Genomic DNA, 17,493 nt, shown 5'->3' with positions numbered 1-17,493 from the left:
CCCAACAAAGCAGGTTTCATGACATCTTTATCAATCTTCTGCTGCTCCATCCCCTGCACAGGTAACAGCTGGTTGCACCAGGCAGAGATTTTTCTTCACTGAGGATTCAAGAGCAGCTACTGTCGTGCTTTCCCCATGTGCCATTTATGGAACATTAAGCTTTTGTAGGGGTTTGGTTATCTCTCCTTCACTAACTCCTTCCTCTGTGAGACATCTGTGGCCAAAAAAAGTAGAGTTCGCCATCAGACAACACAAAATGGCTTTTCTGAGCCACATTACCTCTCGTTCCTGCTACCTTTATCACAAATCAAGTCTTACAATATTTTCTCTGAAACTGAAGGCAAGGGCTATTAATTCAAGATAAAAGTGTACCATACATCAGCCTTCACTGATTTTCTGTCTGCCTGAAGGTTAATAGCAACAGCAACTGTATTACACTATATAGTAATGAAAAAAAAGAAACATTACACATTCCAGTTTAAACGTAAAGGAAACTGGAATCAATGAAAAAGGTTAACAAGCCTCACTTTGCTTCTTTGTGACTGCACAAAAATGTCCGGATCAGTCTCCCCAGATTGTATTTCACAGTCTTGCCATACAAGTCCTCACCCTCCTTTTCTTTTTAATCTCAGAGGTAATAGGGTCACTATTTTCTAGTGTGCTTGATGGTTATGGTCTTTGGCAGTCTCACACATCTTAAGAGCATATTCCTTCAGTTAAGGACTCAAGTCCTTAAAAAAATCTTTGTTAATTAAGAGGTGAAAAAGCCCAGTCCACTATATATTAGAAAGGAATACCTTAAATAACTCCGAAAACTCAAACATGAAACCAGATCAAGAATTCCCAATTCAGTGAGTCCAATTTAATTTCCTTTTCTGCCAATATTCTGAAACAACTGTTTAAGTTTTTCAAAGCAGACTAAAGTTGAGTCAATTATTCCAGCTCCCTCTGAAATGAACAGTTTTGTGGCTGAAGTTGGCTACAGTTGGCTGGAAATCTTAATTACTTGTTTGCCCATTAGGCACAGCCTTTCAAAGCAAACAAGATCTGACTTTGTAATTACAGGTATGTTACTTGAGAGATTTTCAGAAAACCAAGACAGATGTGGAAGAAGCAACAAGAAACTGGTTTCTTTGCAGGTAACTTTGAAAGGTTTTCTTTGTTTTAAAGCATTAAAACATTCTGAAATACACAGTAAAGTCTCCCAAAGACCTTACTCTGCTCCCAGAGCAATGCTTTGAGGACTGGGAGAAAGTCAGGTTTATTTTACCATAACCTTAAAATAAACAAGCTTGTTTTTCCTGACTTCCATTTGTGTAGCTGAGGAGTCTCATTGCTTTCACAAGTAATAGAACAGTAAATCTCTGACTTGTCTATGAGGCATTCATATTCTGCTGCTCGGTGACCATGGATCCCTGATTACACAAGCGTCCTCAGCCAAGTAGGCAGCAGTTCCTCCTAGCTAACACCTATGTGCATGGCTCTGAAGTCATACAAGTGGGAGAAAATGGTGCTGAAAGGCAACCTGTCGACACAAAAGCAGTAAACCCGAAGACCTGTGATTTATATTCATGTGTAACTGTAACCTGCAAATTTATTTTTGTCTTCTTTAAGATAAGGATGAAAAGGTGTGAGGTGAAGTCTCAAACGCAAAGGTCCACCTAGTCAAACATGTTGTCTCTAGCAAGCAGTCAGTAAGCTGTTTGTAGGAGGAATAGAACACACGCAGGTACATGCTCTGAGTCTCCTAAAGGTGTTGCAGAAGAACATTAAGTGCAAGAGGGCAGTAGGGAAGAGGGGAAAAAAAATATTTCTTTTGGAGTATTCACATCCGTGATGTGCAGCTGTCCTAAAAAAGCTTGCGAACAACTGACAAGCAGGTAGGGCAGAGTTCCCGAGGCCCCACGCGGATGTGCAATGGGTACCCTCAGCATTGCAACATAACCACTCCAAATCTAAGGAAGAGAAACCACAAGACGAAAGGCGGAGTTGAACGTTCCCCTGGAATTTCACATCTAACATGGTGAAAACCCCATTTATTCCCATATTGCTCTGGTACAACACAGTGGCCATGGAGTTCATCTCTCAGCACTATCAAACAAAGGTACCCTTTGAGTGTATTTCCCCGAAACACAGTCTGGTACAAATGGATATAGTTTCTTTTCTCTGTAGAAGTTCTCCAAAGTGAAATAAGATCAGAGACACTGCTGAAGTCTCACCAGGTTCAATACACACTTGGCATTCAATTTTCTGACAATGAGAATCCCCATCAAATTCCTTCTGCCGCCCCCATCCAGAAGGACTCACCCTTTCTCACCTGAACATCACCTCCTTATGAGCTGCTTTACTGATACATGAAAGCAGGTGCTATAAACAAAGCCACCATTCAGTCACAGCCAAAGATGAGACAGCAAAGTCAGGCTAAATTTAAATGTATTCCCAGCATTACGGTAAACCAACTGTTTGCCAAGACTTTTGTACCTTAACACCTTGCCACAGAATCCAAAACATCAGCCCTTTTATTTTACCAAGATGACACACTTGCACTGTACACAACCCAACCCAACTCCTACCTGCTCCTTCCAGAGCTTGCCTACCCACCATGTCTGCTTGCTTCAGCACCCCCCAGCAACGTTTTGTCTTCATGGGAGAGCTGCATCAGTCCTTTGAGCTGTGTGGGCAGAGAGGGGGGTGTCCTGGGAGCGGGAATGGCCAGGGAAGGAAAGAGGAGCCAGAGGAGGTGGAACGGGTGATGGCCGCAGAGGTGGGGGGTGGTTGGAGGTGTCTGAAGGGTTTGCCAGGCAACCACCACCCTCTTCTGGGCAGGGGTGATCAATGTAGCATGGGCTTTCCCTACAACAGGCAGTGGGAGCAGCAGAGGGTACCCAGCGATCCTAAACCAGTGGCTCCCAAAGGTCTGGGGCATTTGCTCACCAGCGCATGTGAGCTCACAAGCGTGGTGAAACTCCAGCTGGAGAAATGGGGCTTATAGTCAGTCACCCATCCACTGGGACAGACACTTGGGAGCTGTTGTCCTCCACCTGGTAGGGCAGGAGCTCTGGTGAGACAGTGCTTGTGCCAGCTGAAGAGCACACTGGTGTGGCTAGAGATGCATTAATGACATTAACACAAGTGGAAAGATCCAGGCTTGCAAACACTTGCAAAGTTACTTCTAGCTGCTCTTTAAACCCTTGAACTACAGCTTAAAAAAACCAAAAAAACCAAAAAGAACCCAACAAAAAACCCACAGACCAAGAGCACCCAACCATACAAGTTCAAAATGCCATTTCAGTAGTTTCTGTGTTCGTTGGGAGGCAGACCTTAAGTAGGGTTTACCATAGGGAAATTCAATACAAGTGTATAATACAGTAGGCAAGTATAAGTACCAGAAAGAGCCTCTCTGCCCCAGTTTCTCTAAAGTCTGATCCTCTCAGGCCAGCTCTGACCAAGCCTCTTAATAATAGCACATATTACACATCCCTCTTCCCCCCCTTTTTTTTTCCCCTGCCATGGTTCTTATAAAGAATAAAAAATAAAATGGCATTAGCTGCTCTAACAGCATGCAAAATGTCTTTCAGGAGCTCCTACTGATCTCTGCTTGATTTCAGTAGAGTCTTTTCAGACGCTACTTCCCCAGGCTTCATCTCCATATTCTTCTTGTCTCCCCAAAGCCTGTCCTTCAGGCATTTGTACTCTGAAGGAGAAAGAAGCAATCTCCTTGGCAGGCAGAGCTCTGTGAGTTCACAACATCTTGTTTTTGTATGCAGGCTGCATCTCCTTGCACTTTCGTATCCTTGTTCCCCATGAAATAGTATGACTCTTGCATATCTGCAACTGTATTTATAAGTACCCAGATTAGTCCTGTACTAGTAAGTCTGGTTCTCAACCACCTCTTAAAATAAAGGGAGACTGTGTTTTAAAGGCAGTCCTCGAGCTCAGCAGCAGAAGAATCTCTTTTAGATCTGTTAGCTTTTAAAAGAAATTAATCCATTTTTCAGTAGAATTTTCAATACAGGATATCTGGGACTAGCTGTTATGTGGTGGAATCTCCCCCGTCAGCCCTTGAAAATGGTTGGAAATCCTGTTCTTTGAACCATGGCTCATTACTCAGCCTCCTTCTGTGGTTCTCTGCCTGGCAAATGCAGATATGATGGGCATTATAAGATGCTCTAATGCTAGATTCCATATAGCACAGCCACAGGGAAATGCAAATGATGATCCAACACTGCAATGTAGTCTCTGCCAGAAAAGCAAAGTATAACTATATCTACACTTAACTTCAAACCATGGCTGTAATGTCCCCTGATCTATCAGCATGAGTTCTATTCTTTTCCAGGTTGATATTTTGAAGAAATAGCTCATTTTTACAATTTTCTTTATCTCTCAGTTTTTATGAAGCTGCTACATGTACATAGCTTATGCTATCCATTTACATTTTTCTATACCCATATGACCCTGCTGACTTCTCCAAAAAATATCAGATTTCAATGCACTTTGTGCTGCTGTTCTGTTACCTCCAAAGACCAGGCCATTCTTTACAGCAAGCTCCAGTTTGAATTGGTAATGTGAGCTTGCTGTGTAATTCCCTGACTCCTTTACAGTGACAGCCCTAATGCCTTTTTATAATCTCTCATCTTTTACTGTGCCTCTGCAAATTTATTCCACATTTCTGAGAACAAGCAGTTCCCTTTTCTTATATTTATGTGCATTGTATTTCTGGGTTCCTTTATCTTATATAAGTCATGTTTTCAAACCTAATATTGGCTCTTTGTTTCCAGCAGCTATAATAAACTAAATATATAACAAAGAGTGTAAGACCAGGGCAAGTATATATATCTGTGCCTAACTTGCTTGGACCTGCTCTCCCTGCTTTTCTGAAAAAGGCAATGTCATCTTCTTTACAGCCCTTTTAGTCTCTTCATCCCTGGCACCAGCAGGAAATTAAGGCCCTTCAAAAGTCCCTCCTCAGCCCCTTTGTATGCATATACATTGGATAAAAACCATAATTTTACCTCTTCTAAAGGCTGAGATTCTTGTGTAAAATCACAGGATTTTAGACACAGAGGACTGAAGGAAAACCTAAGGTCTCACAAGAAAAAAGAATCCCAAAAGACAGAAGCACTGCTTCCCCAGCCCACACCACCAGCTGCTTGTAATGCCATCCTTTCCTTCAGTCAGATCCCCCTGCAGCATGTTACTTTATATAGGGAAAAACTGGTCCCCTCAGAGACTTACCATAACTCCATGGACTGAAGAAGATGGATATGGGAACATGCAGGACTGGGGAGACGCAGAGTCTGGATCTAGCTGCTAGCCAGATGATCGCTTTTTTTTTTTGAGACAAACAATAGCTATGAATATAGGTTTATAATTGCACATTCAGATACTCATTGCTTAATTATTACAATGCAGGCACCTGTGGCACATCTCTATAAAGCAGCAGCATGAATACTATGGAGGTCACCAGTGTCTGAGAGAAGTTCAGTCCTTCACTTGTTCTGATAGAGAATGCACTTTTCTTAAGACTGAAGTCCCAGCTTTAGATATCTTACTCTCATGTAGACCACTTACAACACCTAAGGCACCACACCACAGTGTTACAGGAAGGTCTATTTAAGAGGCCTGTAAAAAACCTTGACTTTTGGACCCTTTGTGGTTACTGCCTCTTAGGTCACCATCTAACCAGCCAGGGTCCAAACTAACACTGAGCCATACCCACCCCTTGGGGTAGGGAGGCACTATCTCAAGCATTGGTGTTCCTAAACCTCTATCTCAAAAAACAAGTGATTTTTTATGGCATTGCAGATCTGATATATAATTTACTTATGCAACAGTTGGCATTAATGTAATTATTTGAAATGTAGATATTATTACAGCTGGGTGCAAGATTAAACTTAATGTCCTGGTTGTTATGAGGACTATCATAAAAGCAATTCCCATCCAGAATTCTGTGAATGATATTGAAGATTGCACATGATATTCTAGATCTGAACTCTTACCAAGTTGAATGGTTGAACTAGCAGTTAGGCTCTTACTCTTAAAATACTTAATTGTCTCATATATAGCTTGGTGAGACATTAGTTATTTCACTGACTTGGAACTAATCCATACGCCTAAGGAGTTCACAGGTATATATTTGGTAAAATATATATAAATTCCTTCTATAAATTCCCAAGGACAAAGCGGAATGAATAATTTTATTTTCTCATTAACATGTTAGATATGCCTTATATACAGCATCAAATCTGGGCTGAACAGAGAACTAGAAGTAGAAATGCCCAAACCACATCACTAAATGTGCAAAGTCCACTGTAAGGTTGTAAAAATGTAGTTGAAATTTGTATGGTAACTCGATGTCTGTGATACAGCCATTCATTGGGAATGTCAGTCTCCAAATGGATATATTCAGTAAGTCCCATCTATGTAATTAAAACCACTGCCACTGTTTCATGTTCCAGATATTGCAAGTATACAGCCAGATTTTCCTTTTCCACACCAGCATCAAGAATGAAATCCGCCTTTTTTCCTTCAGTTTGGTATCTGTGATGTAATTTGACACACAAGTCCTGCTTGCACTTTGCTCCCAGAATATGTCCCCACTGCTGCATTTCTAGGCTGAACTTTGCTATAAATCCCTCTGATAGTTACCAATCCTGACCCAGAGTTTCTTCCAAGTTATGGGGCATGTCTCTAGTTTTTCACAGCAGTTTCTAACGTTAAACCACAAAAGAGTGACACATGGACCGAAGCAAAAAATACCATTGCAGGAGTGCAATGTTCTGATTCTTATTTGTATATACCAGAGCATTCTCATTTTCTTTTCATGGTTATTCAATGGCCTATCTTCAGTGGTTTACTGCCTGCTGGGTAATGGCTCCTTTCTAATCAATTTTAGATTATTTTTCTCCATATTTACTCCTATCTTTTTTTACAGCCCTTTTAAACCAAAATCAATTTCACTTTTGCCTCAGATAGCCCTCCTGGCTGTGCAAAGATAGATTCTTGAACTTCGTTCCTGGAATCCAAATTAGAGTCCACGCTGTATTAATCCTGGTCTTAAACAGAGAAGCACACACACATTCAGCTCTTCTGAGATCCCAGCCAAGGCACATTGTAACCATCCCCAATTTAGTTCACGACTGCTATGTCTGCGCAGGGATCCCAAACAACTCTGGAGCTCAGCTTTATGTTTCAAACATTCTAAGTCTGCATTCACGCCCAACACGATAAGCCCATCCGCAGGTGCTCTGCCAGCGCTAACAGCAGCTCTGGACCCAGTTAACATTTGCAGTGCCATGCAAAGCGCCGCCGTATAGCAGTATCTTACAACGCTCAGAACACATTTATACCTACCCTGCCTTTGCGTCGCACTGAACAAGAGCTACATACAGCTTTCTGGTGGCTGGCACTTACTCCACAGAAAGTAAGCAGTGAAAGAACAATGCCCTTTAGTGCTGCACATCCTTGATTAAGCTCCTGATTTGCAGTCATCTCCCCTGAGCTTGCTGACTATCCTCTGCGCTCTGCTACAGCAGCGTGGCAGACTGGGTCTCTCTGGGTTCACAGGTGACTTTGCCCTGTGACTGCGGGTGGCAGGACCCACCCTGTGGCCCCTCCATCCCCAAAGTGATATGGTTCACCTGGAGCACAGCAAAAAGGAGTGGGTCTCTGAAGGGAGGAGAGGACATCTGGCCTCTGGGGGAACAGAGCGAGAGGAGGAGGGGTGAATGCACACCTGTACTGCTGGACAGAAGGGGAACTTAACAGTGACAGGCAAGAGCAACCCCGAGCCTGCCATACTGTGTTGCCTGATGCCCTATGGTGACACCACAGAGCCACGTGCTTTCCCAGGAGATGTCTTCTACAAAAGGTCCAACATCTCTCACCACAACACCCGACATGAAGACAAGCCACACAAGAGGCGAGCAAAACAAAACACAGGCCAGGGAGAAGGAGTCAGCACGGAGGCGTGTGCGTGCCCACAGTGCTCCACATGCCTTCTGGAGGAGGCGCATGCATGCGGTCTGTGTCTATTGCTGAAGCCCAGGGAAGGGTGGGCTGTTGTAGAGCGATTCCTACCTGTGTTAGGGCATCAACCGCCCTCGTGCTCCCTCACCTCTCTCCGCAGTGCCTGTGTCCATCCAGCTGCGATGCTTCGCAGTATGAGGACACTCGGGCCAGGTGGAAAGCTGTGCCAGGAGGAGCTGTTTTGCAGCAGCCAGTGACAGCTGGGGAGATGCTGGAGTACATGAAAGCAGTGCAGAGTGCACGTGGACCTTGGGAGCCCTCAGGGAATCGCTGCTGACAGAAACTAAATGGGGAGAGTATATAGATGGTTTGGAAACACCTGCAGAAGTGAGGGAGTCTGAGGAACTGGAAGCGAGGTCTTCTTTTGAGCAAAGGCTACCATGACAGCTCACAGACCATAATGGTGGGGAAAAGCAGGCCAAGAGACAGTAGTAAGGAAATACACCTGGCAGAAGATATGTGGTATCTTCACAGGAGCTCTGCGGTTCATTGTTGTTATCCTTTCTTCCCTCCCGAGTCCGTGAGGAGGAGAAGGGACCATAACACACCCACCTGCAGCAGCACCTCCTGCATCTGCAACCAGCGCTGTGTTGCAGAGAGGCTCCTCTGTTATTCACTGCCAGGGCCTGGTCCTCCTCCGGGAGGCACCGTGAGAGGAGGGGTTGTGGGTGCCTCATGCTCCCACAAAGTAGGCAGATTTTTGTGTCAACAAGAAAAGTCAAATTTATCCCTAAAAAAACAATAGAAACATTATTAAAGACTAATTCACACCCAAGGCAGCACTTCCCAAACATAATCTGTCACAACTCTTACCTTTTGCATTTATGGCTCTCTCAGTACAAGGCAGTAGATACGCACTAATGCAGTCACTAACTTACCTACGGACTCTGAGTGGTGGTGCATGGTGAGGTATGACATTTGTGTGAGTTGCATTCCCATATAAGAGCAGTGCTTTTTTGGAGGGTGCAAGTCTTTAGATGAAGCCGGAGAAAAACCTAAAAACCCTGGTTGTAGGTCCTAATGATTAGGAGCTCCTGGATGTCTCAGCACTTGAGTTCCTTCCAAATGAAAGCCACTTTCTTCTCTGCAGTAGGGAAGTTAAAAGAAATAACCAGCAGGTGAGGGAAAACAACACTGTTGTAATGAAAGATGAAAGAGAGAGTCTAGACACCAAAGCCAATGCAGAGAGAAATAAGGCAGATTTCAGATAAAGGATAGCAAAAGAGAGAGAGAGAGAAGAAAGCCAAATCTTCAGAGGTCTGAAGAAGTTAGTAGCAGAAATATTCTTTACGTGTATGCAGGTAAATCCTGTTCTTTTCTCTATCAGCAATTTAATGTAATAAATTAGGGGAAATGGCTGATTTAAAAGTGCAGATACTTGATATCGCCAGTTCTTTTTCCTGGCTAGCATAAAGCTGTCTGCATCTTGAGACAATGAAGAGATGAACTGGTTTAAAGGTGAGAAAAAATTTAATGCTGATTTTCCACCTAAGCACCTGACCCACCACCAGGCCAGCCTGACAGCCCGTAAAACTTGTGAGCTCCTTTTGGGACTCTGATTTCTCCCATTTGGGTCAGGGAGCAGAAGCAGCTCAAAAGTGTCCTTAGAGGTTGCAGTGCATTAGTATGGATGGGGAATGATGCTACAAGAATACTGTGGGTGCATGTGGATCCCCGAAACTTACCCTGAGAGCAGCTGGTCTTAAGGCAAATCCCTGTCATCCATTCAAACCAGGGGCAATGTGAGAGTCCTCAGCTAGCTGAGCCGATGCCTTCCTGGGATGGTGTTTTCCCAAACCTTTTAAATGCACCTCCCCACTCACCTTTTTTTGCTTCATCTGTCTTCATGTCATCTCCTTAAGCATTCACACCATGGTTAGACTTTCAAGATCAGATTCCATGTAGTTTGAATATGCCCCTTAACATGACTAAATCAGGATAATTTCATTTTATTACTTAAGTTTTATAGATTTTTTTTTATTTTTGTAATGAAAGTTTTAAAATAATCTGTGGGAAGAGTGCTTTGCAGAAGAGAAAAGCATAAGGAAAAAGTCTTTACTTAGAAGTGTGATGCAGTAATAAATTTGTGTGTGTAAAACTGGAGAGATCATCTCTCTAAGGGGCTGTTCTGTGCTTGTTTAGACAATATCTTTTGAGGCAGCCAGCAGGTTTTCATTAAAAAAGAAGTATGATGTGAGGAGATAAGCCCAGGTTAGTGGTGCTCAGGTGGGTGCCTGTTTGTTTAAGCATCTTTTCATGTTACAGCTCCTTGGAGAGGAAGAGGGGTCATATTTAAGAATAAGAACAACTATTTGAGTGTAGTGCCCAATATGAGAAAAAATCCTGTACGAAAGCTTTAAATCTGACTTTTCTGTAGGAGTTCTTTTTTGAACGGCTGGATGTCATCTTATACCTGAGGAAAGGACAAAGAAAATAGAAAAGAACCAAAAAAAGGGGGGGGGAGAGGGAGAAAAATGAGAAATTAGAGAGGGAAATTGTGTAGATGCAGGAGGAAAAAACCAGGAGAAAAAACAGAAAAGTATTTTAAATAAGAAAACAACAAAAAATGGAGGCAGAAAATGGGTAAAAGAGGAGAAAAGGAAGATCAGCTTCCCAGGATGAGGAAGGAGGTGGCCAATATCTTTATGAGGCCACTCCATCACCTTCAAATGTCTTGGAGATCGGGGAGGTTCCCGGTGACTGGAAAAAGACAAGTGTCACACGCATCTTCAAGAAGGGCAGGAAGGATGATCCGGGGACAGACAGCTCAGTCACCCAACCTCCATCCCTGGGAAGGCTGCGAAGCAAATCCCAGCACACAAACAAAAAGGTGATTGGAAACTGCCAGCGTGGACTTGCCAAAGCCTGACCACGTCTATGATTGCTGCCTATGACACAGTGACTAGCTTCTGTGGAAGTAGAGTGTGGTTGATGCTGTTTCCTTGACTATAGTAAAGCTTTCAACATGGTCCTCTGGAGCAGCCTTACAGCAAAACTGATGAGATATGGCCTTGATAAGCAGACCGTAAGCTGAATGGAAAGTCGTCTGGGTCACTGTGCTGAAAGGAGTAAGATACCTGGTCCAAAATGAAGCTGCTGATCAGTTACTCGTGGTAGCACAGTCCCTGCAGGAGGACAGGGCTGCCATTCAGAGGGACCTGCGCAGGCTGGAGAAGTGAGCCATCAGGAACCCCAGGAAGTTCAACAAAAGCAAATGCAGGTAACCCCACGCACCAGCAGAGCCTGGGAAGCAGGTCTGCAGAAAAGGCCCTGGGGGTCCTGGTGGACAAACTGACCGTGAGCCAGCAGTGTGTCCTTGCAGCAAAGGCAGCCAACAGACTCCTGGGCTGAATTAGGAAGAGCCTTGCCAGCGGGCGTGATCCTTCCCCTCTATACAATACCTGTAAGGCCACGTCTGGGTACTGTGTCCAGTTTTGATCTCCCCATTGCAAGAAAAACAGCCATACCTAGCAAGTCCAATGCAGGACTACCAAGATGGTCAGGAGCCACCTTGAGCACCCTTGAGAGGCGCCACAAAGAGAGGTTGAGCGAGCCACGTCTGTGCAGCCTGGAGAAAAGAAGGCTCAGGGGCGACTTCAGTGCTGGCTGCAACTATCTGGCTGGAGGATATAGAGAAGCCGGAGCCAAACTCTTCTTGGAGGTGCACAGTGACAGGATGAGAGGCAATGGACAAAGTTGTGATGTGGGAAGTTCTGCTTAGATTTAAGGAAGAAAAATACCACCATGAGGGGGTTCAGATACTGGAGCAGATTGCCCAGAGATGTTGGAGACTCTCCATCCTTAGAGAAATTCAAAAGCCAGTTTGGCAGCCTGATCTATTTGGACCTGCCCTTCTAGTTGGTAGGAGAAGAGAGGCATTTCAAAATGGAACTGGCAGGAAGACAAGAGGCAGAAAAAAGGCAAGTGTGAAATGAAAGAACAACAGAATATAGAAAGGGAGAACAGAGATGGAAAAAAGAAACAAACACACAAAAAACACCTGGTGGGAAATGACAGGAGGTAGCACAGATACCAAAAAATGGACATAGTGACATTTCAGAGCAAGGAAGCAGGAGGAAAGTTCCCTGGAAAAGACTGACAGCAAGTGAAGTGTCTCCGTTACTCTGCAGACCTTCATAAAAGGAAAATGAGGGCAGGAAAAACAGCCTAAAGCAAAACCTAGATTTGCAGATGCCAGAATGTGGATCAGGACAAATAGAAAATAAATCTAAGTTATTTGATCCTCTTCCTTTCTTCTGCAAACATAGCAACTTCTGTCAGCTGAAACGGCGCCCCAAAGGCCACTGACAGAAACAGCAAGCACCTCTGTGAGAGCACAACTAATGAAGCTGGGTTTCCCATTCAGTCACATAATTCCCATTCCTTTCTCTTCCCATATGCTCCCTCTAACTCCTTCATACCTCCTGACGTCCCTTATAGCACCCTTTGCTCCCCCCTCTTTTGTGCTGTTCTCCTAGCCTTTCCTTCCTTCCTTGATGGGCTAGAAACCACATCTGCTGGGGGTGGTTTGAGCTGGGCTGTACAGCTAATATATCAGTGGCTAATGACTAGTAGCAAAATGTAAGCCTTTCCCTCGGTGGTGGCACTCATTTAGATCTATCAGAAGTACTATCATTATGTCACCCAGTGACCCATCCACCAAAAACTGCAGTGACTTCATATCCTCTGCAACACCCTCCCCCAGTCAAATCTGGTTAAATTGGTAAATGAGTTGAGAAATGATGAGGGAATAACTGGTAAAGTGACAGAAAACATGGACAGATAAAAATGCTGTGCTTGGACAAGCTTTGTTTCCTTTGGAAACCAGACTTAAACCCACTCTGCATTGAATGTGCTTCCTTCTCTCTTGAGAAATTCTCATTTAGGCAAGGTCTGGTGGACCATGCAGGATTCCCAGTGCCCAGCTCTGTGTTTTACTCAGGACATCACACTGTTTCCCAGCAAAGCCACACAGCCCTCCAGGTGTGTGCACAGCATCTGGTGCACAACCAAGCCACCCCGTCCCGTTTGCAGGTCACACCTCTCCCCATTAACAGCCCCCCTAACAGAGTCAGGTTATACAGATGCCACCCAGCAGCTGGCACTCTTCTTTTGTACCTGAAAGGTAACAATCTTCAGAAGGTCTCGGCCCTTGCTTTCTTAGGAGGACCTAAGTTTCTGTTGCTGTGCCTGGCAGATTTTTGGCCTCTGGGTTGCTGAGAGCCAAGTGTTGACCCTTATGCCCCAAGCGTGTTGTATGCAGCCAAGTGCAGTTCTTGCCCAGATGAGAACAGGTCTGGATAACTAGAGAGTAAAATACTATTGTAAAATATTGGGCCTCCACACATGGTTAATAAATCATGTTTTATAGGGTAATTTTTACTGTATATTTGAAAGGCACCATATATTTATAATAGCAATGGTTCTAAGAAAGGTTAAACGTGTCACTGCTAAAGAAAATGTATTACAAACCTGATATTGCTGGAAGGGCAAATGCTCTTTTCCAAGAAACCAAAAACAAACTAAGGTGTTGAAAAATGACAGGCAGGAGCAGGGCTCTCACAGCTTTGTCCCTGGATGGCACAAATAAATTTGAAGAGAAACAGAACTACTGTTTCAGATACAGATGCACAACGGCAGGCTGGGTTGGCCAGTTCTCAGACCATCACAGCAGCACTAGCAGCTCTGTCTAAATATGCCTAAGCCGAGCTCTTCAGCTAAATGACAAGACGGAAGACTGAGTTGCCACTACTTAGGCAGGCCCCTTTTTTGCATGTCTCAGAATTACGGTGCCATTAGGACCAAAAAAAGTTGTAAACAAGTCTTCAAATAAAATGCTCAAACACCTCATTCAGTACTTTGCTACCAACAATGAAGCCAAAGCTGATGCTGTAAAGCAATTTAACAGCACTTTAAAATCTAGGACGCAGAGGTATTTTACAACCCACGATACTTCTTGCTACATGGATGTGTTAGCAGTGTTTCCGTACCAGAGCTAACTGCAGCTCTCACAGAAATGTATACAGCAGCCTTGAGGGTGTGACTACCTTGTACTCCTGGAAGGCTTGGGAAACTATTTATGCAAAGTTGTTTGTATTTATTTATTTTTTTTTAAAAGAGGTGCTCCGTCTTTTTAAGAAAGGGACCATCTGAAAGCATCTAAATCCAAAGGAACCAGCGAGTAAGTTTATGGATGGTTGTTCACTGATGACATTTTTCACAGTGACTGAAAGCATGAACCTGTCACAGAGCATCACTTATCAAAAAAAAAGACTACAAAGGTGGGGTGATTCGTGGTTATTTCTACCCTGAAGAAGTACAAAGCACTCATGCCAAACAACATGTTTGCTGGACTGAAAGAGTTGTACTTCTAGGAATAGAAATGGGGGAAGGCAGTGGTTATTGCTGAGTTGATTTGAATGGCTTCCTAAATCCCATACATGGGAGGGTATTTCCCATGTCTGCAACACTCAAATGCGACGCTTTCCAGAATGAACATGTAACAGGCAGGTTTCCATCACTCTTCCCAGCAAAGTCAGCACCTGGGTATTCTAACAAAACGCCAAATCTGCTTTTCCAGTACAGTTAGTTACATCCTTGGATCTCTTGGGAAGCAAGCGTAATGGAAACAGAAACACACCAGCCCTATGACTGGAAAACACAGTTTGTCAAAATCTCTTATACAGGTAAGAAATAGTCATGGCTGTTGTTTAGTCCTCCAAGGATTACTTCTCCAACATTTAACATGGCAGTCCATAATTTCTGAGCTCATCTTCTGATGGATGATGTGCTTGGAGAGAAACTAACCTGAAAGCTTTGGATAGCACTCGGGCATTTTTCATCACATGTCATCCAATGGATACCACTGCATCGCAAAGTCCTTTATATTCCCTTTTCTGCAGATGTTTCCAAAAGATTCAACTTTTTAAAGCCATAAACAGGCACTGTAGAATACCAGTGTTTGACAGGCTGTCTGTATTGCTGTTGCATTGCATACTTATCCAGGACAAAAAAGCCAACAAATTTGTTACCACTGCTTATGACTATCCACATTATATTCCTGTGAGTAAATATCCTACTGGCACCACTTCACTACAATAATTTCAGGTCAGAACCAAGTTATTTAACTTTTATTTTGGCAAGGTGATAATTGAACTGTGTCCCCACAAACCTCTGCAGAAATTAAAAAAACCCTCAGACCAACAAGTATTGTGCTAGTGAAAATTATGGCAATCCTAAATAATTGTGTAGCCTGGATGTGATATTCCTCCTTAGTATATGGGATTCTCTGTGATCTATGGAGGCAGGGCTGTTGTCCTTTGAAAAATTGCAGTTTGGGGAGAAGGAGAGGTCGAGACTACTAAGTGCTGTATTAAAACAGCCATATAAAACATTGACAAAGGTATTGTAGGTTACATCTTCAAAACTGTTTTCAGTAGTGGGGTGAACCTGCTATATGGAGGATTTCAAGAACTCTTATAAGAAATGCATCTTACCTCAATACACAGGATACTTCTAAGTCTCTCAGAAGAAAAGCTGTGAAACATCTAGTCTGCCGTAGATGAAAAACTTAGAAGAAGCTGGGAAGAAAGACAAAGAGCTCTCCTGAGGGTGAAAGAGATGGTTAAAGAGGGCTTTTCTCACTGTCGGTCTAAACAGTGTACTAAATCTAAAGCAGATCTGTTCCAAATAACTCCCATACAGACCAGAAGAGAGAGAAAAATCTACTCATTGAGGTGCCAGTAATCAAAAAGATAGCAAAATTTAACTTTAGTTCAGTATACCTCCCGTTATTTCACCAGCTGTTTTAAGAGGATACCTTTAATTACTCATGCTTTTTTATGAGGGTCTTTTTTTTTAGCAGCCGTGTCAAAAGCATGTTTTCCTTTAAGATGCTGAAGGCTGCTTTTGAAATGGCTGCTACTAAATTGTCTAAGGCAGAACAGAATATAGCTTTCTTCTGTTGGGGGGGTGAGCAGCTTTAAGAGGGTTATATTTCTCTTAATGCAGCTGGACAGGCTTTCTTTCAGCAGGAGCAGACTTTTAAAAGTGTTTGTTGCTATATCATCTCATTTTATGCTCAGAGATTGCTTTTCAGAAAATATAAACCAGTAGGCAATACAGAAGGAAAAGTCTAAAACTCTGGGGTGTAAAAGCATTTAACACAAATACTGGATATTTGCAAGGTTTCCTGTTAGCATCCTCAAAAGCTTCTAGAAGGAACAGAATGGTGCAGATTGTATTCCCATGAACAATGACTCTTCCAGTCCAAAAAATGTTTTATCAAGGGAACAGGTATGATACAGATTGCAGAGATGGACATATCTAGTAAAGGCTGTGGTGTGTTTCCAAGCAATGTTATCAGTGCGTTGCATAGTGAGATCTCAAGATCTGAGGAAAATAGCTAGTGAAAGAGTTCATCAGGATCTCCCACACCAGCTGGGTTAGAAGCTTTATCCTTTGGCCGAATTTTCCTTTCAGATGGGAAGCAATGGGGCTGCTTGTCACTCAGCAGGCTCCATCCCTGTTGCGCAAGTCCATAAATGCACCTCATCACACATATGGAAACCAACAGCAAACTCATTTTCTTGTCCTTGATCTGTGCACTACATGGGACAACACACAGCTTCTAAAAGACATGGGTTTTTCCTTTTTGCCCTTCAGCTGGAGGCCAGTCCCTAGCAGCAGACCCCAGGGGTTGATAGTGGGACCAATACTTTTTAACATCTTCATTAATGACCTGGAAGAGGAGGCAGAATGCACCCTCAGAGGATCCAAAATTGAGAGGAGTGGTTGACATGCCAGAAGGTCATGCTGCCATCCAGAGGGACCTCAGTAAGCTGGAGAAATGGGCTGACAGGAACTTCGTAAAGTTCGAAAAAGGGAAGTTCAAAGTCCTGCACCTGAGGAGGAACCACCCCATGCACCAGTACCACCTGGAGAAGACTCGGTAGGATCTTATCCATGTGTATAAATACCTGATAGGAGGGAGTAAAGAAGACAGAGCCAGGTGCCTCTCAGTGGTGCCTACTGGAAGGACGAAAAGCAATGGGCACAAACTGAAATACAGGAAATTCCAATTAAACATAAGAAAAAGCTTTTTTACCATGAGAGTGATCAGACACTGGAACAGGCTGCCCAGAGGAGTTGTGGAGTCTCCATCCTTGGAGATATTCAAAACCTGACTAGACACAGCCCTTGGCAACCTGCTCCAGGTGACCCCGCTCTGCACAGGGGTTGGACTGGAGACCTCCAGAGGTGCCTTCACACCTGAGCGATCCTGCAGGTCTGGGCTGATAATGGTCAATGGTCAGCCTGGCCCCAGGCAGCCAGATGCAGCAGGCTCAATCTCAGGGCATTTTCTGTCTAAGGCACTCATGGGCAGCGGCCTCGTCAGAGCGTTCCTGTGACAGATGCTAGCCCAGGGCTGAAACCAAGGTTAGCCCCAGAACAGCAAGGAAATCT

At 43.7% G+C, this 17,493-nt stretch overlaps 1 protein-coding gene across 1 annotated transcript in view; it reads right to left on the bottom strand.

The window, feature by feature from the left end:
* Positions 1 to 772: 772 nt before the first annotated feature.
* OVCH1 (ovochymase 1) overlaps positions 773 to 17,493 on the bottom strand; it is a 69,549-nt gene continuing 52,828 nt past the window's right edge. The window contains 2 exon segments of the mRNA XM_069807045.1: positions 773 to 8,415; positions 8,474 to 9,112. The gene's annotated coding sequence lies outside the window, so the exon portion shown is untranslated.

Source organism: Haliaeetus albicilla, chromosome 19, assembly GCF_947461875.1.
Source record: "Haliaeetus albicilla chromosome 19, bHalAlb1.1, whole genome shotgun sequence".
Classification (NCBI taxonomy): domain Eukaryota; kingdom Metazoa; phylum Chordata; class Aves; order Accipitriformes; family Accipitridae; genus Haliaeetus; species Haliaeetus albicilla.
This window is presented reverse-complemented; position numbering and strand designations above follow the sequence as displayed.